At 37.8% G+C, this 22,968-nt stretch overlaps 1 protein-coding gene across 14 annotated transcripts in view; it reads left to right on the top strand.

The window, feature by feature from the left end:
- LOC146755445 (rho GTPase-activating protein 32-like) overlaps positions 1–22,968 on the top strand; it is a 329,502-nt gene that overhangs the window by 250,737 nt on the left and 55,797 nt on the right. For 7 of the 14 annotated variants that reach the window (XM_085525573.1, XM_085525571.1, XM_085525584.1 and 4 more), the window contains 2 exons: positions 15,974–16,128; positions 18,506–18,726. The gene's annotated coding sequence lies outside the window, so the exon portion shown is untranslated. Of the gene's footprint in view, positions 1–15,973; positions 16,129–18,505; positions 18,727–21,380; positions 21,892–22,968 lie in introns of those variants that run through there. The other 7 variants (XM_085525578.1, XM_085525579.1, XM_085525581.1 and 4 more) reach the window with 3 other exon arrangements.

Here is a 22,968-nt window from a genome sequence, read left to right as displayed (position 1 = left end):
ATGAAGTATCGAGGCCTAGTTCACATTCTGAGTTAACTGCCAATAAAATATTCATTTGAAAAAGCCAATAAAACCTGAAGGATGTTTCCGACTTGGTTAAGCTACTTAAAATTGTCTGAAATAACTAAGAAGCATCTTAAAGTCCCAACTTCAGAAACCTTAAGAGTTTCAGTTATTTCAGACTCAAATGACTGTGTCAGTGGCAGCAGTGAACAGGAGGAGAATAGAATTTAGTTGTTTTTCTTGTCATTTTAAAGGCAGGGATGACTGGGGAAAGTATAGGTGCATTTGGCTTAGCATTTTACCCAATGCCAATATTTAAAGGCGCAGTGAAAAGGAGCTCAGATTTGTGGTGTACCCTATAATTTTATAATATTGTACAGCATTAGAAGATGCTAAATTGATCCATTTTATCATCTCCTCCTTAATGAGACACACCAGCGAAAGGAATTCTTGCGCTGATCTCAAGCTTATATCAAATGCCAGCGCAAAGGAATTTTTGCAGCAAAACTTTGCCTGTAAATTGAGATTTAGGGTATATTAATGGAGGTGTAGTTGAGTTAACTTATATTTCTCCATGGCATATGTTTACCAGGGAATAGGATTATTCAGCTGGTAGTTTCAGGATAAAGTACCAATAACGTGTGTTTTTAGAAACATCACATAGTGTTCCATATCAGTGTGCGGTGTGGCTGTCATTATTTTAAAAATGGTAATTTTTTTTTCTGCTTAATGATGATACATGTGGTTTATTTTAAATAGTGAAGCGGTTTGTACAAAGGGTAATTCCTTTTAAATGGAGCAATTGCTCATAGTGGACGTTCATAGATCGAAAACAATTGAACTGAAACTTCAATATCAACCTTTTCTGTCTTTAACAAGAAAGTGGTTCACGGTACAGCTCTCATATCAATGATATAAAAAATCCACCATGAAAACAAAACTAAGCCCAACAAAGTCTCCATCTCTACCCCAGTTATTCCATTAGTGCTTACATGGTAAATTAGTGTAATTTTATTTGGGCCTTAAGCATTACGACTACAGAGAAAAGCTGAATTCCCCACTCAGTTACTCATGTCATGCTTCTGGATCTGATGATTTATAGGAATCTGAAGGACTTCTTATCACATTCTTTCTTCATGGCTTAATTCAATGTTGATTTATTTGATAGCATTTTTCAATTGATGTAGTCAATAGTGTCAATAATGGAAAAAGGATTAGAACAGATTATCTTTGTGCTAAAATTGCAGCAAGAATTAAAATGGATGAACAATCTCTGGATACAGTTTGCCATTTTTACAGACGGGCACATCAGCTGCTGAATGCCACCATTGCAGTTACAGTTCTGTGCGTGCATCTTTGGTGTGCTGTACTTTAGTGAGCCTTTAAAGGACCAGCTACATTCGTTGCATGCAGCAGCGGATGGTTCCTGATGTCACTGTTCGAACGTATAGTGCATATGCTGCTTTTTTTCACCTAGTTCACTTAATATTATTTGCTTACTGGATCTCTCCTGTAAATTCTGTTAATCTGTCTTAAGTATGTGAAAAATTTAAGGCATCTGTTTGCTTCCAAATTGGAGCCATTGCAAGTTTTTTTTTTTTCCTTTCATGTGAGAACATACAACCTCTGCTTATGACTGCATGAGTGAAAAGACGTCCACATTACTAATGCTCACTCACCATCTGTTTTTCCTTACAGCTGGGCCTTGAATAATTGTCCAGTAGCTGATGGGCTGGGGGTAGGCAATCTTTTCAGGGCTTTCTGATTCATTTAACCAGTGTGCTGCCCCAAGAGGAACGTCGTGCTTATTTATTCATATGTATAGGGTAAAAATCTGTACTTTGTCAGATAAATGATTGTCTGTTAAAACAACAGCAACGAAAGGTATTACTGTGCTAGGAACAACCTCACGTGGATGTGTCTGCACCTAAGGGGGCACTGTGGCATTCTTTGGGAATGCCAGCGTTTGAATGAAACAGGCTTCGAAAGGTGGGAGAGGAACAGTGGCATCTCTAAGCACTGTTAATGCAGGAGTCAGATTGTCTTGATGTGCTGTTTGTCTTAATTAGATTAAATAAGATCGTTTGGGTTTTACCGGCCAACTTGTAAGCTGGCATGTGTGTGGGGAGGCTCCTCTGATCCAAGAGATCTCAATGTTTTCAGATCTTCAGTCTCACAAGAGCCGTTCCCTTGTTTCACAGAGGCTAATGAGAAGTGTCTGAGAGCAAGTGCTGTGTTCTCATTCTGAACAAAAGCTAGTTTGGGTATTGTCACACAAGGTCACTCTCCTCACTACAGCCAGAGGAAGTGCTTTAGTTAAGTACCCACCTCTTTAAAAACTAGAGGACAAAAGACACCGGCTGAGGAGGTTGCTTGCTGCTTTTGAATACAACTGTAAGAGCAGTTGGGAAGGAGCTCCCACGTGGCAGAGGCAGGTGAATAGTTCTGGTTGTCATCCCTGCTGTGTAGCGGGGCTCCTTGGATCGGGCTGCGGAGCGGTGACTGGGCTGTGTGTTCTGTCAGCTGCTCGTAAGTGGTCTTGTTTGTTGCTATCAGCTGAATGTGTGTCTCGTGATTATTTTCCAAGGTGGGGAAAGAAAGTGCGGCGGTGTTTCATTTTGGGCAAGTGTTGTTGTATTAGTTTTCTAAATGGGGCTTGTCTCATAACAACTGGTAAATGCATAGCTATGCAATACTATGAAGCTTTTTGGTTTCCTTTTCCTATGTTTAAATTTCTGGATCCGGTAAATGAATGCTGCCATCGTGTTAATATTAATTCTGTTCAAAATAGTTTTGATGTCTTCAGTAGGTGGTATAAATGACAGGAAGTGGTAACTTGTGGCACTGGAATTGATGGCCTTGCTTTATAGGGTTACAATAATGCTAGTGGAAAGAAGTCAACACCCTCCAGGAATCCTTCAAGCTTTTCTGCCTTTTAAAAGTGTATGTGTGATTGATTTATCAGTTCTAAAGTGTGATGTGTGGTACAGGGGCTCTCCAGAGGAACTCCTGTCATTCTGCTGGCGTTGCTCCTTTCCCCCTGAGTTGCCCGGTGCAGCACCATTGGCTCATGTTATGTCTTGCCTCCCTTCCTGCTCCATCAGTGCTGCAACCCAGTGAATTTAATTAGAGAAAATAGCATAGCTAATGTCTATAGTGCCCTGCCTAGTTGTAGCTGGGCCTTTGGTCTTTTGCACTATAGCAGGCTCCAGCTGTGGAGAGATCTCGCTGTGTTTTGATCCTGCTCTTTCTTGTTGTGTTGAACACACTCAGAATCAAAATTAGACACTGTAGTAAGAACTAAAGCGTTCAGTGAATTATTTTTTGTTCACTGATTCTCCCTCTGCCTCTTCCCGATATGGAAGGAGACTGTGCTGCTTCACAACAGCATCTGAACATGATAACTGTTTCTCATGAATAAGAATGCAAGCACTTCCATCTTAGGCCATTATTAAATTTAACTTTTGACCTTTTGTATCTAAATATTCTAAAAATTGTTGGTCTTCCCATCTTGTAATGTCCTGAATATTTTTTGCTTTATAATTACATGAATTTAACAGTATCTCATGTGTTTGTATGAGGTGTGTTTATGCTTATAGTTACAATATGCATTTCCTCAACCTGCTTATTGAATTACAGTAACATTTATTACTGCTATGTAGTGTGGAAGGCTGCTGCCTTGGTTTTGCTTCTGATCACCTGTTCTTTTTTCAGTTTTCTCTACAGTGGCAAGTAAGAGTTCTTTAAATTATGTAGTTATAGGAATTAACAATGGGCATGGAAGTTTCTTCCCTTTAAAACAGGGAGTGAGATTAAGTCATAAAATGTTCAATTTTCATAACGATGCTGTCTTTCGTAAGACGGTGTGAATTTAAAATACTCATTTGAAATGTTTCAGTAAGAATTATGGAGCAAGATAATGAAAAAACTGTTAAAGTTTACCAGAGATTATGATGTTGTTAAAGCAGAATCTGGGGAAAAAAATGTTGGGGTGAAAAGAAGTCGGTCAGCCCATATATTCTATGGGTGTCCCATTCTTTCTTAAGCTTTTTTCCTTGTCATGTATTAGTCGTCCTCTCTGGGATGTTACGTGGCTGCATAGCTCAATTAATGCTCTATGGCAGGAGGAGGAAAAAAATGTCTCTCTTGTCAGAAGCTAAGTTATTTACTTTCAAAAGCTGACAGAATAGCACTGCAGGGGCTTCATTTATTTCCGTTCAGAATGTCATTATTGTGTAATGCAGGGGGACTTCTGCATGCATTGCAGGCTTACTCTTGTAATCTTTAGTCTGCTGGATAGCAGCAGAAGTGCAAAATGGCATTCTGGAATGTTTCCCTGTTCTGACTTTAGCACATTTGGATTTGCAAAACTGCGTTCCCAGTGTCTTAAATATTGACCATTTAGATGGCAGTAAACTTGTTTCTCTGTGGTGCTAATGCTTGATATATAGGGAATTGTGCTCTGGCCTAGTCACAGGACTGATTGTATCCGCAGTTACCTTTATAATGTGCCCCATGTCTTTCTGATGGGGAGCATGTGCTGTGAGACTTTTTTCAGCATTGCTCTCTTGGCCATTTTTATCATTTTTCTCTTGGATTTTTCTATGAGTGACCCTACAGGGAATATTTCAGTGCAGAGTGTTGTATACAGACAACTTGCTATTTCATTTCCATCAAATAAAGTTAGAGAAAACATTCAACTTTTTTTGTAATCTCATATGTGCTTTGCAGGCAAGATGAGTAACCGCTCCAAATTCAGTCCTGCAATTACAGTTCCAAGAGCTGGTTGCTTTTTGGTGGAGATGGATTTTGATGTTGTTGGGTTTCTTGCTTTTTTATTTCCTCCTTTTGCTGCCATCTCCTCCATCTCCACTCAGAACACCAGGTTTTTCCCCACATGCACTCAATTACCTGTTGCTTCTTGGAAAGGCTTTTGGTATACCCAAAGTACAAGCGCTGATGTGGTTAACTCTAGTTCCCTGTGCATAGACATCACCCTTCTTTCTGGCTGCTCTAGTGTTCTGCTGGAAAATAACTTCCTTTAGGGAGTTCTTGTGGCCTTTTCAGTGCTAGTTGATTTGTTAAAATTATTTTTTTTAAGGTTAACCACATCTTCAGTTGTTTCCTTCTCAGGAAATTAAACATGTGAAACATTCAGATTTTGTTCATTAGCAGTAGATTTTATTTGAACACATCCTATTTTTAAATGGGCTGGCCTGGTTCTTTCTTTCTTCTCTTCCTTTCTTTGCAGACATGAAATTCAATAAATTTCTATTGCAGTTGCTGGGCTTGGGGGAGAAAAGTGAAAGGAAAAGTAGAAAGCTATTGGGAAGCGTCAAGCGCAAAGAATGATGAAGTACATTTCATAGCAGCCAATTCCAAGCCCAAAATCCCTGTTGTGCAGGAAGGCTTTCCAACTCACACAGGAAACTCAGCCATTGCACAGCATAGTATTAATGATTTATACACACCGCACCACTGCTTTTGTTCACTGGCAGAGCCAGGTTGTGTTAATAAAGGAATTTCAGGGAAAAGGGTCCCGGCATGCTGAGTTGTTTTGCTCAGTGCAGTAGATGCTGCCTTCATAAATCAAAAGAATTTAGAGCTTTACAGTCTTCCAGAGCCGCTGAGGGTTTTTTGTTTGTTTGTTTAATCTGATTCACTCAGGAATATTTTCATTTCTTTTCTATAAAGGATGAATGAATGAGTACTGGATGAGATCTATCTCAGCTGTTTTAGGGTTGATTGGTTTGCTTCACAGTGGCATTATGCTTCCATTTGTTTTCCATTTGGTATTTATGCTTTATGGTGTTGTCTGTGGAGTTTAGCATGGTTTTATTAACGTAAAGAGATGCAGATCACATTATATTGCCTTCTTTCTTAGACACAACTGAGTAAAATGTGAAGACAAATTATGCATTTGTAGTAAACAAAGCAATTTTATACCTGTTATCCAAAGGAAAAAAATGTAATAACACAAAAGCATTTGTTTTATTTTAAATTGGGATAATTTGTCTTATTAGTAAATACATGCTTCCATGTTATTTTGTTGTGAATATGAGTATTAATTTTCAAGTTCTTCTATTGCAAAACTTTGTTTCCTGATAGTTACTGCAGAAATGTGTACTCAGTTTTGTATTTATTCGCATAATGATTATTTTCAAATGGTGGTTCGGTATTGATATTACTAAAGAAGAAATGTCTTAGAGTTGATAGATATATGGATTAAGGGGAATGTTTAAAAACAAATCCAAACAACACCTTCTCAAAATTCTGGTATGGGCTGGTGTTTAAGCAGTGCTGACGGGATGCTATCCTAGAAATTAATCACTTTTATGTTTATGGCAACTGGTCTGTCCAGTATTGTTTGACAAAGAGCATGGGGGGAAAAAAAGTTGGAAATAATTACGGGTATAGTATTTTGCAGTTAAAGGAAAAGTAGCTTTCCAGGGGAATCTTGAGATCTTGTGTTACACAGCAGGCACAGTGTTTTCAGTCTATTTAGATTATTCAGAATCTTTGATTCACGTAGCTTTTGCTTAAAGGGAATGTGACTGCACTGTCTTAGTTTTGCTACAGTAGAAGAAGTGTTTCTTGGCTCCCTGAAAGTCAGCAATGTGGGAATCAGTCTCAAAAAAGTTAGAGCTACCACAGAGGGGAATTCTTTGTAGTTGGTGTGGTCTGAAGAGGGATAAATATTTTCTTTTCCGTTTTCATCGCTGTTTTAAAAGGCAAGGATTAATATAAGGCAGGCACCCAGTAGAGAAGGTTTATGTTCATAGAGTACCATTTTTGTGTTTGTTTGTCCTCTGTTATCCGGGTGCATGAGTGTTTCATTGTGATTAATTACGTCTGTGAGGCACAAGACAACAGTCAACATCTGCTCTATTGTTTCCTTGGTTTACAGATAGCTTTGGTGGGTTATTAAACAATCTATTTTTCAAACAGAACACAGAGAATCATGCTGCACCCATATTATGTAATTTTGTAAAGGTACATTATGTAATTAGTCGTCTAGTGTTTGCACAATAATCCTTTATTCTCTTAGAGTAAATGCTTTTCCATCATTAATACGCAATGGTTTCAGGCAGTTTTTAACTAATAATAATGTCTAGTTTATAACATATGGGTTAAGCTGATTTCACCATGTGCCTCACTATGAGGTATTTTATATGTAAGCAATGCTACTGAATTGAGAATGGTAAGATAAATATTAGAAATGTATATTAACTGTCATTTTGGTCCTGAAGCAGCCACTGATGAACTCTTACTGATTACATATAAAGTATCTCAAGATTTTGGCTAGGGCTGAGCGAGACACTTTCTGCCTCTCATCTATTAACGTGCATCGGTTGTGAAAGATGTAAACATCAGTCGGGGATTTGAGTCTTTCCAGTTTTGACTTGTTCATTCCATAAATATTGGCAAATGAAAACTTAAAAAGGAACCAATATTTTATAATAATAATATTATATTATTATTATTATTACTATTATTTGTTTAAAAGGAGAAATATGAGGTCATACTGCTTGTAATTAACTTGCCAGAAACTTGTGGGGGGGAAGCCGGGGGAGGAAAAACCAACTTTTTCCTGCTTCTCCCCTGTACGGTGTTTATTGCTAGATGGTTCAGTAGGGCATGTCTCTAAGGAGCTTCTCTTTAAAATAAACATATATGTTTGTCTACAGCAAGGAAACCGCGCAGGTGTCTTCAGCTGAGTGCTCAGGGGCTTTGTTCCGATGTGCAATGCTGACATAAATTTTAATGGGAGAGAAAAACAGGGTCAGATCTTCTGCTGGGGTAGATCAGCACAGTCTGTTGACTTTCACTAAAGAAGAGGCCCTCAGCTTGGATGTAAAATTAATGCATGGTATAGGTTATGTGTTTTTTCTCTTGTATTTCTGTATATTTTGCTTGCAAATTGTTTTAAGTATTTATTTGCACTAAAATTATACAAATAGCTTATGCCCACTCACAGTTGCAAATGAGCTTTGATGGAAACTCTAGGGGAAAGTGGTATTCCCTCAGACTCACTGAAGAAGATGGATTACAGCAGGTAGCATTTGAGCTGTGGTAATGGCTGGCATGGCTTGTTTGCATGGCTTCACCAGGAATTAGTCCTGTGGAGGACTGTCTGTATGATTTAAAAGAGTTAATCAGATCTGAACTGAAGAGAATAACAACTGAGGAAGTTACTTTTCTTGTATTACAAGTAGCCAAATAGATCAATAGCCTTCAGCAAAGGTGGTTAACTTCTACTGTATGCAGTGGTACTAGATTACATGAAACGTTTGTTGGGAGCAGAATCTGAAGGAGGCCTAACATTAGATAAACAACAACCACAGTAAATACAAATTAACTTTGAATGTAAGTTCTGTAAGTATTCTCTAGTCCCAGTTGATTCATTAACCATTCTAAAATCTGACCTTATGGAAGCAGCTATGCAGCAGTAGCAGAGAGATGATCTAGTTATAACCTTTGCAATCCAGATGTGCCCAAGATACATCTGTGGGAGCAACACAATCATACAGTAGTGTTATGTTTTTCCATCCTTGTTGTGTCCTGTGGCCAAACACGGGATCAAGCATCTCCTTAAACAGTTGCATTAGGACCTATAAGACTGAATTGTCTTCAGACATAGAGTAGCAATAAATCTGAAGGAGCTTTAACTTTGTGATATCTAGATTTGGAAGCAAACTTATTACCAATTGTGTTGTCGTACTGTTTCAGCCAAATCCTGCTTGCTTCAAATGCTCCTGGATTGTATTTCTTGGCTAAACTTCAGTACTTAAAATCTCTTGTTGGTGTCCTGAATTGAATTGAATTATAGCTTGCATTACATCTAATGCCTTCAAATTTTGTTTAGTTCCAGAAAATATGAAGCTTGCCAGTTCTGAACTGCAGTTCCTTTTGAGATGTGCGGAGTCTTTATTGTTTTGTGATTTCAATAGGTTATTTCTCCAAAATATCTGTCTCACTTTGAAGTTGTATGCTGTGTTTGTTTCTGCGCTAAAACTGTTGGTTTAGGATGGGGCTTAAATGATGTATTTATACAGTCAGGAGACATGATTTAATGCCATCTCATGATTCACCATCCAGTCCTATTAATGTGAACCTTACTCAGGGGAATGAGTAGCTGTTACTTGTCGACAAACCTTCTGTATGTTAAGGGGGTGAAGTTGTATTGAAAGATCCTTATAGTGATATTCTGCTGTTCTCCAGGGAAGCAAATGAAAAGTGTACTTTGATGAATAATGAATGCGATAATTGGGGTCAGTAAGAAGTCATAGCTTCCTTTGGTATAGTAGTTAGAGTGGCCTGACTGCAGCAAAAAAAAAGTGAAGTTCATTTGACCAAATTTGACAGTAAATTTACGTGGCTATCTGCCATGTCCACACAACCTAAACCTAATAGATGACAGTGACAAGCAGGTGGCTCATCTGCACTGTTCTAGAATACATTTCTGATATCCTGTCTTATACCTGTTGATGTCAATAAGAAGACAGCTATGAACTGGTGCTGAGGGAGATTGGTTGTATCCCAAGTATTGGCACAAATCTTCTGTGAAACGGATGCTGATCTATCATGGCATTGTTTCAGTATATCAGTATGATGATCTATCATGGCATTGCTTCAGTATATCAGTAGCGTTCATTAAAAATGGATATTGATTATAAGACAGTCTGTTCTTGATTTGCAAGGAAAAACATTTTTTGTTGCTGGTTTGTATTTGCAAATGAATGTACCCCCGAGGGAGCGATTACATTTCGTGTGGAATTTCCCAAGCTGATAAACTTCATATAAACATAAGACTTCTCTTGCTCACCTTTCAGAAAACTCAGGAGCAACCTCACTGCCATGCAGCTTCCTGAGAAGGGAAAAAGAGAGGGAGGTTTCAGGCTCTACTCCCTGGGAATGGATAATGGGACTCGAGAACAGTGCAAAGTTGCACCTGGGGAGGTTCAAACTGGACATCATGAAAAAGTTATTTACTGTGAGGGTGATGAAACACTGGAATAGACTTCCTAGAGGTGATTGATGCCCCAAGCTTGTCAGGATTCAAGTGACACTTGGATAACACCCTCGGTTGTGTGTTTTAATTTAGCCTTGAAATGGTCAAGCAGTTGAACAATTTGATCTCTAAAGATGCCTTCTAAATGAGTATGCTGTTCTTACTAAGAAATGGTAGAGAAGTTCAAAAGCAAGTAGTGAAGGAAATCTGAAGTAGCCCGATCACGGGAATGATTATTCTCAAAGAAGCCACCAGTGAAAATTCCCATGTAACTCGTGATAGGACCAGAGAAAATGACCTGAAGTTGCACCAGGGGAGATTCAGGTTGGACATCTGTGCTTTGTGCTGCTGTATTGATGATGAGAGCTCCTTATTTTTGTGCAAGAGCCAAAGGGAAGCTCAGCCATTGAGACATTCCTTAATTTTTTTTTTCACCACTCTCTGCCCTCTTTCTGCCACATATGTGTCATCTATGGAAGTGAATTTTTGTGACTCACTGAATGGTAGGTCACTCCTTATTGGCAGTCAGGTGACAAATATGTCTAGCAGCAGTTGAGTCAAAGTCGGAACTGATGCTTATTAAGGATGAAGAAGAGAGTGAGGACTTCACAGCAAAAACCGTTACCTTCATGCATTCCTGGAAATAACGATGCCATGTGTATTTAGCATGTATTTTATATATCTGGATGTTGTGTTTGTTCTTTAGTGTTATTGTCATAGGTGATAATTTTTTTTGTATTGTTTGTGATTCTGAGCTACAGTAGATGGGTACAAATACACAACTGACTTGTAGACAGTTTAAAAAGAATTCACATAAAGGTCTTACCTGGTACCAGAAAAATCATAGGAGAAAGCACTGATGGCATTTAGTACAGTACAGTTAGAAGATGAGGAGATAACAGTCTGGGTAATGTAAAGAAGAAACTGATCTGATGGCAGTTCACAGTAGTAGGCAGGGTAGGAATAAGCTGAAGTGAGCCCTTGAAGGTGATGACAAGTACCTTATGGTTGCTGAGGTAGTAAGGCGATGTTGTGGGGCAATGCAAGAAAGGAAAGCAGAAGTGATCTTTGTGGGAACATTCCAAATAGATCACAGAGTAAACATGCTGTTCTTTAGTCAGTGAAGTTCTAAAACAGCAGATGAATCAATGCACCGCTCTGACAGCAAAAGACAAAGTTTGCAGTCAGTCAAACCAGAGTAAGTTCTGACCACACACTCAGAAGCCAACATTTTGCTGTATTTTACTTGAAATAATCTAAGACTGCTTGTCCTGCACTGTGAATGCCATGATTTCTCTAGAACTACAAATTGTTTGCCAAACATGCTTCCTAGGTTTTTGCTTGGGGTCCTTCTGTCTGGAAGCACAAAATCAGCTGCAGTATAATCATTTATTTTGGCTGTCTTTACATTTGCCACCATTAAAACAATGGGCTTTTTCCCAAGTATGCCACTGGATTATATGTTTTAAAAAAAAAAAAAAGTTGAACCTCAGTGCAGCTGAAGAACTGTGGGCTTTCTGGTTGACAGAATCAGGTTCGTTTTCAACCACAGATAGTTTTTAATTTGGTCCCATGAGCTTATGTGATTTTTCTAATAGAAGCTTCAAGTTTGGAAGAAAATAAAATGTTCTACACACTTTTTTTTTTTTTTTCTTTAAAAAGAAAGGAAGATCTCTCTGTTTAAACAATTCCTTTGTCATTGCTCTGTATGCTAGTCTAAATGGGGATATGCAATAACTTGGTAGACTAATTGTATCAGCCATACTTGTATCAGATAGTTGAAGGACAGTAGAGATTGTTTTAATTAGGAAATGGATATCATAGCAACTTCTAAGTGTAAAATATTGCATCTTGTGTTTTGGTTTTGCTGTTAAGTATAATAGGAATTGACTGGGGAATTGGTAGTTGGCGTAAACAGCTTGCGTGTGTACTTGGAACTTTGCTTAGAAGAGTAGAATAACATAACCAGCCGATGACAAGTGTCAAGTTTGGATAGTGCATCAAATGCCCTCAGAGAGATGTTGATCTCATATCGTTTTAGCAAAAGGTGGAAGTAGAGCCTTTGGAAGATTAGTGTTGTTATTGGAAAGAAAGCAGCAGTCATGGTTCAGGAGAATAAAAGGGAGAAGGAAAAGAAAAAAGATGTTGCACTTTTTCCTTTCAGCCATTCATTTAATGTCTGAATCTGACTAACTCGAGCCTTGGTAATCACTGGTTGGTAGTGAGTGGCAGTTAACCTCTTTTGGAGCATGCATGGGGATGCTTTTCTGGGGAAGGTCATGGGGCAGATCCTCCTGAAAGCTGTACTAAGGCATGAAGAAAAGGAGGAGGTGATATGAGCCAATCAGCATGACTTCACCAACTGCCTGACTAACCTAGTGGCCTTCTGCGGTGGAGCAATTGCATTAGTGGACATGTTTAATGGATGAGGAATTGTCTGCAAGATTGTATGCAGAGTGGTGGTCTGGATGTAGGTAAGTGATGGGTGGTGTCCCTGAGAGATCAGTACCGGAACCTTTCTTTGATGCTGTTATTGGTGATGCCATCAATGGAGTAAGAAGTTGACATTCAGCTATGTGGTCCAATCAACATGTCCAAGGGGTGGGATTCCATCCAGAGAGGCCTGGACAGTCTCAGACAGTGGGCCAAGGAGAAACTCATGAGGTTCAAAGCCTATTAGCACTAGGGTTGTGGCAGCTTTCACTGTCAATGCAAACTAGGGGATGAAAGAATAGAGTACAGTCCTGCCAAAAAGGACTTGGTTTTACTGATGGATATCAAGCTGTACTTGAGCCAGCAGTGTGCCCTTGCAGCCCAGAAAACTGACCGTATCCTGGGCTGCATCAAAAAAGGCATGGCCAGCATGTTGAGAAAGGCAATCCTGCCCCTCTGCCTTGTGCTGGTGAGACATCACCTGAAGTACTGCATTCAGATGTGGAGTCCTCATTGAGGTAGAGATGTGGAGTTTTTGGGGCATGTTCAGTGGAAAGAAACAAAAATAAATCAGGGGATGGAATACCTCCCCTGTGAGGGCAAACCAAGAGACTTAAGGCTATTCAGCCTGGAGAAGGTTTGGAGAGACCTGATAGCAGCCTTTCAAAATCTAAAGGGTTGCTATTTTAAGGAATTGAATATACCTTTTAGCAAAGTCTGTTGTGATAGGACAAGGGAAAATAGTTTCTAACTGAAAGAGGGGAGATTTTGATTAGATATAAGGAAAAATGATAAGGGTAGAGATGTGCAGGTTGTCCAGATATGTGATGGATGCCTTGTCCCTGGAGACATTCAAGGTCAGGCTGGACTAGGCTGTGAGCAACCTGATCAAACTATAGATGTCCCTGTTTGTTGCAGGGGAGTTGGACTAGATTACCTTTTAATAATGTCTCTTCCAACTCAATCCTATAACAGTACTAATCTGGTAATACTTTTTTAGAGCCAGTATTCTAAAGTTGCTGCAGATGATGGAAAACTGCACAAGAGAGCCGGAAACTATGTTCTTTTCTTCATTCTGGGTTTTCCTATACTGGAAAGCAACTGAGAAAATTTAATGAGAAAATGGAAAACAGGAAAGGTGGCCAGGAAAAAAAAAAAAAAAAAAAAAAAAAAAAAAGGAGGCTTCAAAAAGAACTAAAAGGTATCAAATATGAAATATTTGCCATAAAGTTATAGCCGTAAAGAGGGTGCCAAAGTGAAACTTGAATTATTTATGGTATGTGAAATGGGAGACTTTGCCTAATGTTGGAAGGGAGTAGGAATTATTTGACATTTTTTGGTATTGTATAGCATTTGGAAGAAACTTTCCTTGTGGTTGGATACGGACATTAAGAAGAATTAATCATTTGGCAGGAATGTGGTCTGAATAGATCAGTTCTGTCAGTATCGGATTAAAGCATACATCATTGATTGGCTAATGACTGCATTGCAGGGATCTGCTTTTTCCAGGCAATGTGGCTCCAGAAAAGTTGTTAAATTATTCTTTATCTTCAACCACAGCATGAATAAGCATCTAATTTTGCCTTGGTGGAATAGCGTGGTTTCATGGGATCACACCATGGAATCCTGGAATCTCCCATGTTGGGAGGGATCCACAAGGATCAACTCCTGGCACCACACAGGACCCAAACTCTATATCTGAGGAGGATGTCCAAATGCTCCTTGAACTTCATGAGCCTGGGACTGTGCACACTGCCCTGAGCAGCCTGTTCCATGCCCACTGCCCTCTGATACAGAGCCTTCCCTTGATTCCTGCCTGATCTTCCCCTGACGCAGCTCCATGCAGTTCCCTCAGGCCCTGCTGCTGTCTCCAGAGAGCGGAGCTCAGTGCTGCTGCTCAGCCTTCTCTGCTCTGGATGAACAAAAACCCATAGACCCCAGCTGCTCCTCATACATCTTACTCTACAGACGCTTTGCTGTCTTTGTAGCCCTCCTTTGGACGCGCTCTAATATCTACAATACATATTACAATATGTAGATGGGGTCAAATTCTTGGTCCTTCTTGCATCTTTTTCATTTTTTATTTTCTTTCTTGTCTGTGCAGCCCAGTTTTCAGGCACTTGTGGCTTTAATTCATTCTGTTCTTATCATATAGTCATTTCCATTTCTTTCCCCTTCGAAACGACTTCACTGCTGACTTAGTAAAAAGTCACTATTAGAGCACTTGTGTCAGTAGCTCTGCGCTAAAACAGCAAGACTACAGATGTTAGGGCATTAGACGGAAAGACCTGAGAAGGGAAGGGGTCTAAAGCAAAACACCTTTTTGCTTTATTCCTCACTTTAGTATTAGCTGACTTTCTTTCAAGAACCTTAGCTTTCTTGGCTTGTTCAGCTCACCTATTCAGATCAGTTTCTTTCTAGGAGGCAAGTTCATAATGGGATTACCTTGTTAGATTTTGGATGTTTGATTTTTTTTTTTTTTTTTTCGGTCAATTTGTAGAATAATTAAAGTATTTTATTTAATTCAAATAATATGTTGTATTATTGTGGCAAAAATTGTCTCTGAGTTTAAAAAAAAAAAAAAAAGAAGCATTTAATGAGCTTCTCAGCTATTTCTCAGGTGGTAAAAGCTGGGACTGTTCAGACCAGCGTGATAAAATAGTTATATCGCTCCCATTGTTTTTTTACTATACAGTAGCTTCAGAACCTTTGGGATTTATTTTCATGTGTAATACCCATCTCCTGTCTTTTAGCATCATTCTATCTTTTAAAAAAATAAAAGTACTTTCTTTTTATGTATCCTGCATAAAAATAGCGTTCGTCTATTTTCTTTTTCTTTTTCTTGTCTTTCATTTCTGAAATCAATTTTCAGTTTCAGAAAATCCTTACAAACTTTTAATGGAAAAAGAATTGTGGGTTTGGAAGCAGCTGCTAGAACCATGCCCTGAGCACACCGGAAATGGCTTAGCATGTATTTTTTTCTAGCAATGTTATAATTTTCTAGAATGTGTGAAATTGAGAACTGTAGAGTTGTTTAAAATAGGTGATCTGCAAGTTTTTCAGGCAGCGAAAATACTGATGTAGCATAGCCACGGTTACCATCAGTTACGTCGGACAGGCAATTGATGTGCGTAGTGCTGACCATTCTAGTTTTTTGCTAGTAAAAACTTTTAGGCTCATGCTTAACCTTAATCTTGCTGTAGGTTCTGCTAAAGTAAGATAGAATTCTTTGCATAACTAATTCTCTTCTGGCTTGTTCCGAGTTGTCAGCGCTCTTTATAATGGTATTTTACGCATTCCAAGCATTCTTGCAAAGCAAATGTGTCCTTTAATGCTAACAGTGAACTGTAAAACTCAAATTTCCGTTTTGTGTGGTCGGGAGGGAGACTTTATTGTGAAAACAAGTATGTTGGTATATTGGTATATATTGGTGAACGTGATGTAGTTACATTGGCGTAAGCAGAATTTGGCATGGGAAGGAGATGCAAGTAAAGCTGTATGTACTTCTGTGGTTTTGATTCACAGAGGTTTGTGCGAACTTAGGTAGCTGGTGCACACATGGGACATCATCAAAGAGCCCAACCAGAAAGTCAGAGCTTGGATTTGGAGTGCCATACAGCTATACATTTAGAAGCATGTTGTTGTAGTGAGGCAAGCAAAGCACCCTTTCATTAAAACAGGTAACTACGGTTTATTTTCAAAGTTTATTTTTATATATTTCAATCTGAAATGTAGCAAATATAAATGTTATTAAGACGCTTTACATTTTCATTATTCTTGAATGTTTATACTTATTGGGAAGGACTGGAACGGTCCTCTTCTAAGTTGAAGAGTGCTGACTGCTGCTGCCTAATTTCACTAGATTCCTTTGACAAGATACTGGATTGGAAAAGCTGTTCTAGAACCTCACTTATTCAACAACAAAATATGTACCATAATTAGTTTTTTTGCTTTTTTTTTTTTTTCTCCCTAAGTGTTCCAGAATTGCCCTTATCTTAAAAAGTTTCTTCCTCCCATTTCCCCCCCCCCCCCTGTTCTTAGTCTTCTTTATTTCCTATTATGACACAGTTGTTCCATTTACCTGAACAACACGTAAAGGGTTTCCCCTACAGCTGTTATAATTGAGGAGTTTTTCCTGTAGGTGCATATAGATTCCTATCTATGTTCTTTAAATCTTCAGTAACTTTCCAACTTTGTCAGTGGGAAATTTAATCAGCCAAAATAATTAATAAAAATGTTGAGCATTTCCCTGAGTCTGCTTTTCTCCTATATGAATCATCTTGCTCTTTAGGTTTTCTATCATGTTAATTAGAAATGTATTGAAACAAAAACTGGTTTTTACAGAGCAGTTTAGCAGTCTGTGGTTATGTCAGTTGTCCTGTTGGAATCATATATGTAAAGTTTACAAAACCCATTTTATAATCTCTGTTGCAAGGTGAAAGAAACCTTTTCTTTTCAAGTGCAGCTTACTGTTAGGCCAAACAAAAGGTAATAGTTCAAACTGAAGTACATGTTTTAAGAAGTGAAATAATTTAAAATGAGTTGTAATAGCAATACTCTTTCCCACATGTGTCTTTTGCTGATACATTTCTGTATGACGTTCTTCTGTATTTCTGTATATAACTGATATTGTATTTAAATCTTAGAAAATCTTTTGGCAAAAATGTCAGGGTAGTTTACTTAATAATTTAAACAATAGATTTCTCAATAAGAAAAACATAAATAGCAGCTGAGCACAGCGAGGTGAACAGTATTATCCCCAACAGAAACACGAAGCCACTCTATAAAAAGAAAATGGATCTAGGTAAACATCACACCATCACATGACAATCGCTGTGCTCATTGGCAGCCTCTAAGAAGAGCCTCATACAGGGTCACTATTTAACATCTAAAGTTAGAAATGGTGTAAGGCTGTTAGTAACAAGGGTCAGCGTGCACCTGCTAAGTTAGATTTCTAAATCACGCAATACAGCTGCTGTGATACATGAGAATCAATTACTGAAAACCTTTCCTGACGGTCAAAATGTGACATTAAATAATTGAGTATCACATCAAATCTTGTCTGCAATTAGTTATCTGGAAAAGTAATTATGCAACAAAATCAAGTAGCTTAAGTTAGTGATGTGGAGCACCCTGGTTATTCAGAAACTGTAGGAGAGGATGATTTATATATTTTCCTAACTTCTAACGTGAAGTTTTAAACACTTAATTCTTAATTGAATTAAAAGTATCTCGCCCAATTCTTGTCATTAACCATATCTGCAACTGAGGATATACACTGCATACATAACGAGTGTTAATGATTGTTTGTTTTGTCTAAAGTAGAAATGTTTAGCTGTAGAAGAGAATGACTTGCAAATAGTGCATTAAGTAGCAAATCTGTTTTGTTTAGTGAGAAAAAAAAACAGGCTGAATTTCCCCCCCCCTCCCTTATCTCTTACACTGGGTGTGAGTTTAATTGGAGAACAGATGAAATTCTCTAAAGGTCAAATTCGTCTTTTTCAAAAAGCTGTGATAAATGCAACAACATAGATGTTGTGAAAGGTTAGAAAAGCCATTAAAATATAATTTACACTAAGAAGTTGTTAGCTAGCTCAAATATTCAAAATAAGCAAGAAAAATGCAATGAATCAAAACAGTATGTATGAAATGTAACAGGCTTGAGTTTCAGCTCTCACATGAATATTGTTTAACAGTTAATAAATACAAAGAAACAGTAATTTGCACAATCATAATAAAGCTGCTTTTTCTTTTTTTTTTTTTTTTTTTAAAGCTTCTGATAGCAACTGTTGCCATGTGTATGCCAGTCCCTATTGCATTATTAGTTCTAATCCTGTTTGAAATCCAGGTTGGGGAGTTTGAACTGTATGTGTTTATTACTTAAAAATCTGAACTGATAAAGAGTAGTTGGTTAGTCATGTTATTTAAGCTGGTCCCAAAATAGCACCTTCCTTTTTGGGTAGAGTTAGCTTTGCAGCTGTTGTCTCTATCTGTTGTCTCTGAAGAAAAATTTAACATTAAGAGTTGCTGACGTCAATTTTTTTCTTTTTTTTACAGCTGATGTGGGCTTTGCCCCTGACAGAAGTTATTTGGTTCTAGCTCTGAGTTTGGAAGAAGTTGGTATATAGATTTTCCCCTAACTTTCAATTGATGTGTTTAGCTTTAGTGGGAGTAATACTATCACTTAAACCATGTTGTCGTCTCAAGGAGTTTTGCTACATCCATATGGAGTGCCAATGATTCTGCCGGCAGCGCCATACTTCGCTGGACTTGTTCAGGTAATGCAAGGCCGCTTCCAACAAGCAACTTAACTCTAGTGCACTTAGAGTAATAATTGGAATTTTTATGGTTGAGAAAGCAAACACTTTTAATACAAGCAAAAGCTCTCATGTATTCGGTGAGAAGACAGTAGGAAATCAAAAAGATGGATCACCCTAATCTGTGTATTGACATCTCTCATGGCTGAATAAATGGTGTAGTTGAGCTATATTTGCTTCTATTGATTTGTCTGCTATTTAACATTCATGCCTTTGCTTCACGAGGTTGACCACAGGGCAGAGGATTTGCTATCCCTTCTGTGTTTCCGAGGGACTCAGCATTCCCACGGCAGATCATAAGACAAAGTAACTTACTGTGATGTGTTTAGGTTAAGTGTTTTAGCACAGCAAGTATGAATAGTGTTAAATAAGCATTAATTAATATGTTATGCATCTCACTGAATGAAGAGGGATTTGTAGGTTTTTGTGTGTAATATACCGTAGATTACCTGTGGTATCTTTAAGTCATGAGAGTGCAAGATCCTGCTTGTGAGAGTTTTGTATTTTAAAAGTTAACTGGCAATTACTGGATTTACTTACCTTTGCTGTGATGTCTGTATTTATGAGGATTTTATCAAGAAGTGGAATTTTCTGTTGTTAGACTTGAGATTTGTATGGATCATGTAAACATTAATAAAGCAAAAGCTATTCCATTATTTTTAGTAGTAAAAAAAAAAAAAAAAAAAAAAAAAAAAAAAAAAAAAAAAAAAGCTAAAAAAAAAAAAAAAAAGATGCTAAGAAAGGATTCCTATAAAATTTTCAAGCATTCCCCAAATGAACTCTGTGTCCCCTATAAATGGCAGTTATGGCTGCTACGTATAAAAAGGCTCTAGGGAGAATACTGTGTGGTTCTGCATTTCTGTGTCTTGGTAGCAGTCAGTCAGATTAACTTGGGAGGAGAGGCTTTTGTTTAAAATTGTTGTTGCTCTCTTTTGCTACAATAATAGTTGGTGAGTGTAGAGGTGGAATCAAAACATGAAACAGGTTTGGTGGGTTTTTTTGTGTTTGGTTGTTTTTTTTATATAGGTCCATTTGGCATTCCAAGATCATGAATTTTTCTTCACTTCAGGCTTAATATCAGCCATGTGTCTAAAAAAGAAATATAGCATTGCACAGTGGCTATTATCAGGTATTGAAAAAATGTCTGCAAGCTGATGCTGTTTTTGTGGGGGGCTTTTTTTGTTGTTTTATGTTTTTCTTTTTTAATTTAGTGAGACCCGGTATTACACAGGAACACATCAAGCAGGCCTTAATATCCATTAGAATTTGGGGGTGAAGGTCGGACACCAGAGCTCAGTCAGACCCCGTGCCATCCTGTCCAATAAATAATTACAAGCAAATCGTGCCTTTCACTCTATACTGATTGATGTTGAAATTGCTTTTGAAAGTTCTCATAAGTTCCTGTTATAGATTAAGTGCTGGTGTAGGAAAAATAACTGCACCCAACTGAAATGGGTGAATGTAATCAGGTTTAATGGACTCAAGAGCTTGTTGGGAATTAAATAACTATTGATTTGTTGGAAAGTTGCTGTCATTACAAAATGCCACTCTGGGCGCATTATCCAAGCAGATAGATTGGAAGAAAGGGCCCTTTGAAAATTTGGGATGCCTTATTTCAAATCCTTTTTTTCTTTCCTTGGGAGGTTATATCCAGGTCCACATTACTCTGTTAGCATAGGTCTAAAATAGTAGAACAATAGGAACTATTCTTTAAAGAATTTGTTAATTATAAAGGGTTTGGATGAAAAATATTCATATGGTTTCTTGTGTAGTCTTTTCTCTGTTCTCCCATGCTCTAATCTAATTCCTGAATGCTGAGATTCAGAAAACAAAACAAATGTGTAATCTTAGTGGGTACACTGGGATGCTAAATGGTTTCTCTCAGCGCAAGGTTTTATTTACGTTAGTGTTACATGCATTCAGCTTAAGGTATGTGAATATTTATTGTTTATTTTTTTTTAAGTAAGCAAGTTTCCAAAATCTTAATCCAACTATCCAAAAAGGCATGGTGCAAAGGGCGCTTTGTTGACATACCTTGGTCATCCTCTTCGCAGCAGTGATTGCATAATGTTCAGAACTTGGATGGGATTTTTAAAAATATATTTATAAACTAATTAGACAAATGTTTTCATTGAGTTTAAATGTGTCAAATCATGTTAAATATGATACTTGCAAAGTAGCAAGTAAATAAGTTTCCAAAAAAGGTTATTTATTAGAGGTATTTTTATTAGTAGTATGGAAAATAAAATCTCTTTTCTTTCTTCGTTCCTCCTCTTTGGTAAAGCTGTAGGAGGAGAAATCACATGCAAGTGCAAACAGTAAATAAATAGCATTATGCCTCATGGTTGGAGAGGTGTTTTCTGACTTGGCACAAAAGAAGCACTGGCAGCTTTGCAGGTTTTCAGCAAGGCTGCTGTGAGGAGTGAAGCAGGCACAGCCATCCAGCAACCGCGTGTGCTGCAGGCAGTGAGGCCTACTTCGTATTACAACTATCATACTGTTTCCTTGGCAGGTGACACCAAACACATGCCATAGAACAGTATGTGGCAATCCAGGAAAAGACTTCTTATCCTGCCCTTGGTTCATATCCCGATTTAGCCATTTGATTCCCACAGGGGAACCCTTATGTCCGGATAAACAGTGAAGTCAGTAGGATGTCACGTGAATGAGAAAGATCCATCTGACCACCTGAGTGCAGGATCACTGCCCTGTTGGTAGTAATTTTGGGTACGTGTTGCTGTAGTATCTTCCGTGTTGTCAGAATAAATGTGTGAAATGTAGTTCTGTTTATTGTAAGAATTTCCAGGAGCAAAATCAACTGTTAGCAATCCATAGAAAAAATGTGCTTTGTAGAATAATAGGTTAAATGTCTATGTATTTACTTCCATAACTAGATATTTAAAACATCTGCAATTGCTTTGGATGAATTTTATGCTAGGCCTATGACAAGATATTTTAAAAACACAAGTGTAATACATGAGACTTTAATGTTGAAAGCTGAATTATTTATTGCACGTCTGGCTTAGGTGGCTCTATTTCCTTTTAGTAAGAGAGTTTCCCATAGGTATTACTACTATAAAAATTATTGAAGACAAAATTACTAAGATGTTTCAGTAAATTACTTGAAAATTCTAAGCAGAGAAACATCCATTTTTTACAAAGCATGCTACTTTAATTTAAAGTTGAAAAGGGTTCTCTGAATATGATAGGTATTTTTAATGTACATTTAAAGCATACTTTAATTTTAGGCTTAGTGAAAAGAAAAGCTAGAATGTTTTCTGAGGGCTGAAGCTTACATTCATTGTCAAAAGACTTCAGTCAACTAAAGCCCTTGTTTTTCTTTCTTTGCTTTTTTATTTGTGTGGTGGTAAAGGGAGGCAGAAGAAATAGGGAATGTACGGTGCTGGATTAACTATTTGGACAAACTGGGAATTACTGTACTTTCATGTACATCATTCATCATTCTAAATTTTCTTTGAGATATTTTGATTCTGTCTGATTTTCCAGAACTGGATTACTGATATGTTGAACTGACAACTGAGAAAGTGGTAATCTAGAGACAGTTCCATTCTATTTTAGGGCCAAGTGAGAGAATTGCTTAGAATATGCTGTGAAAAGTAGTGGTGCAGGCTGCTTCACAGCTCTGTCGTTACCAGCCTGTAAAATTCTTGTCTTTGTGCTGTATGGGTAAGTGTTAGCAGTGAATAAATTCAGCATGTTGGTAGATGCCAGTGTGTTAGGCTACCTATAAAATCTCACCTACTTTTTGCAGCCCAGTTTTGCAAAATATTGTGGATATATTTTCTTGCGGAGATTTCCATTGAAAATACTTGGGTAATTTAGTAGTTTTCACTTGAATAATACTTTACAAAAAGGAACGATTAGGTTTTAGTTCTTCCCATGCTTGAAAGTCTTGTTGGATGTCAGAATGCAATCTAGTGGGATGGAATGAATACCTCCTATTTACACTGACTGTATTGCCTGTTTGAAATGCAGTAAGCAGATAGTTTACCTTTGATGCAGATCTGCTCTGGACTGTTGTGACATACTGTATTTGCAGGTGGTAAGGGTTTCCTGCTGTTTCTGCACTCCCCAGTTCTTCTGTGAGTGAATGACAAACATGTTTTACTACTGCAGCTGTTTTTCATATGATTGTTCATTTGTTTTGTTTGGGAGAGAATGTATGTAAAATTTCTTCTCTCT

This window comes from Coturnix japonica, chromosome 32, assembly GCF_054131305.1.
Source record: "Coturnix japonica strain WE chromosome 32, WE-NBRP24, whole genome shotgun sequence".
NCBI classification, from domain to species: domain Eukaryota; kingdom Metazoa; phylum Chordata; class Aves; order Galliformes; family Phasianidae; genus Coturnix; species Coturnix japonica.
Note: the sequence above shows the minus strand (reverse complement) of the source record. Positions and strands in the feature narration are given on the sequence as shown.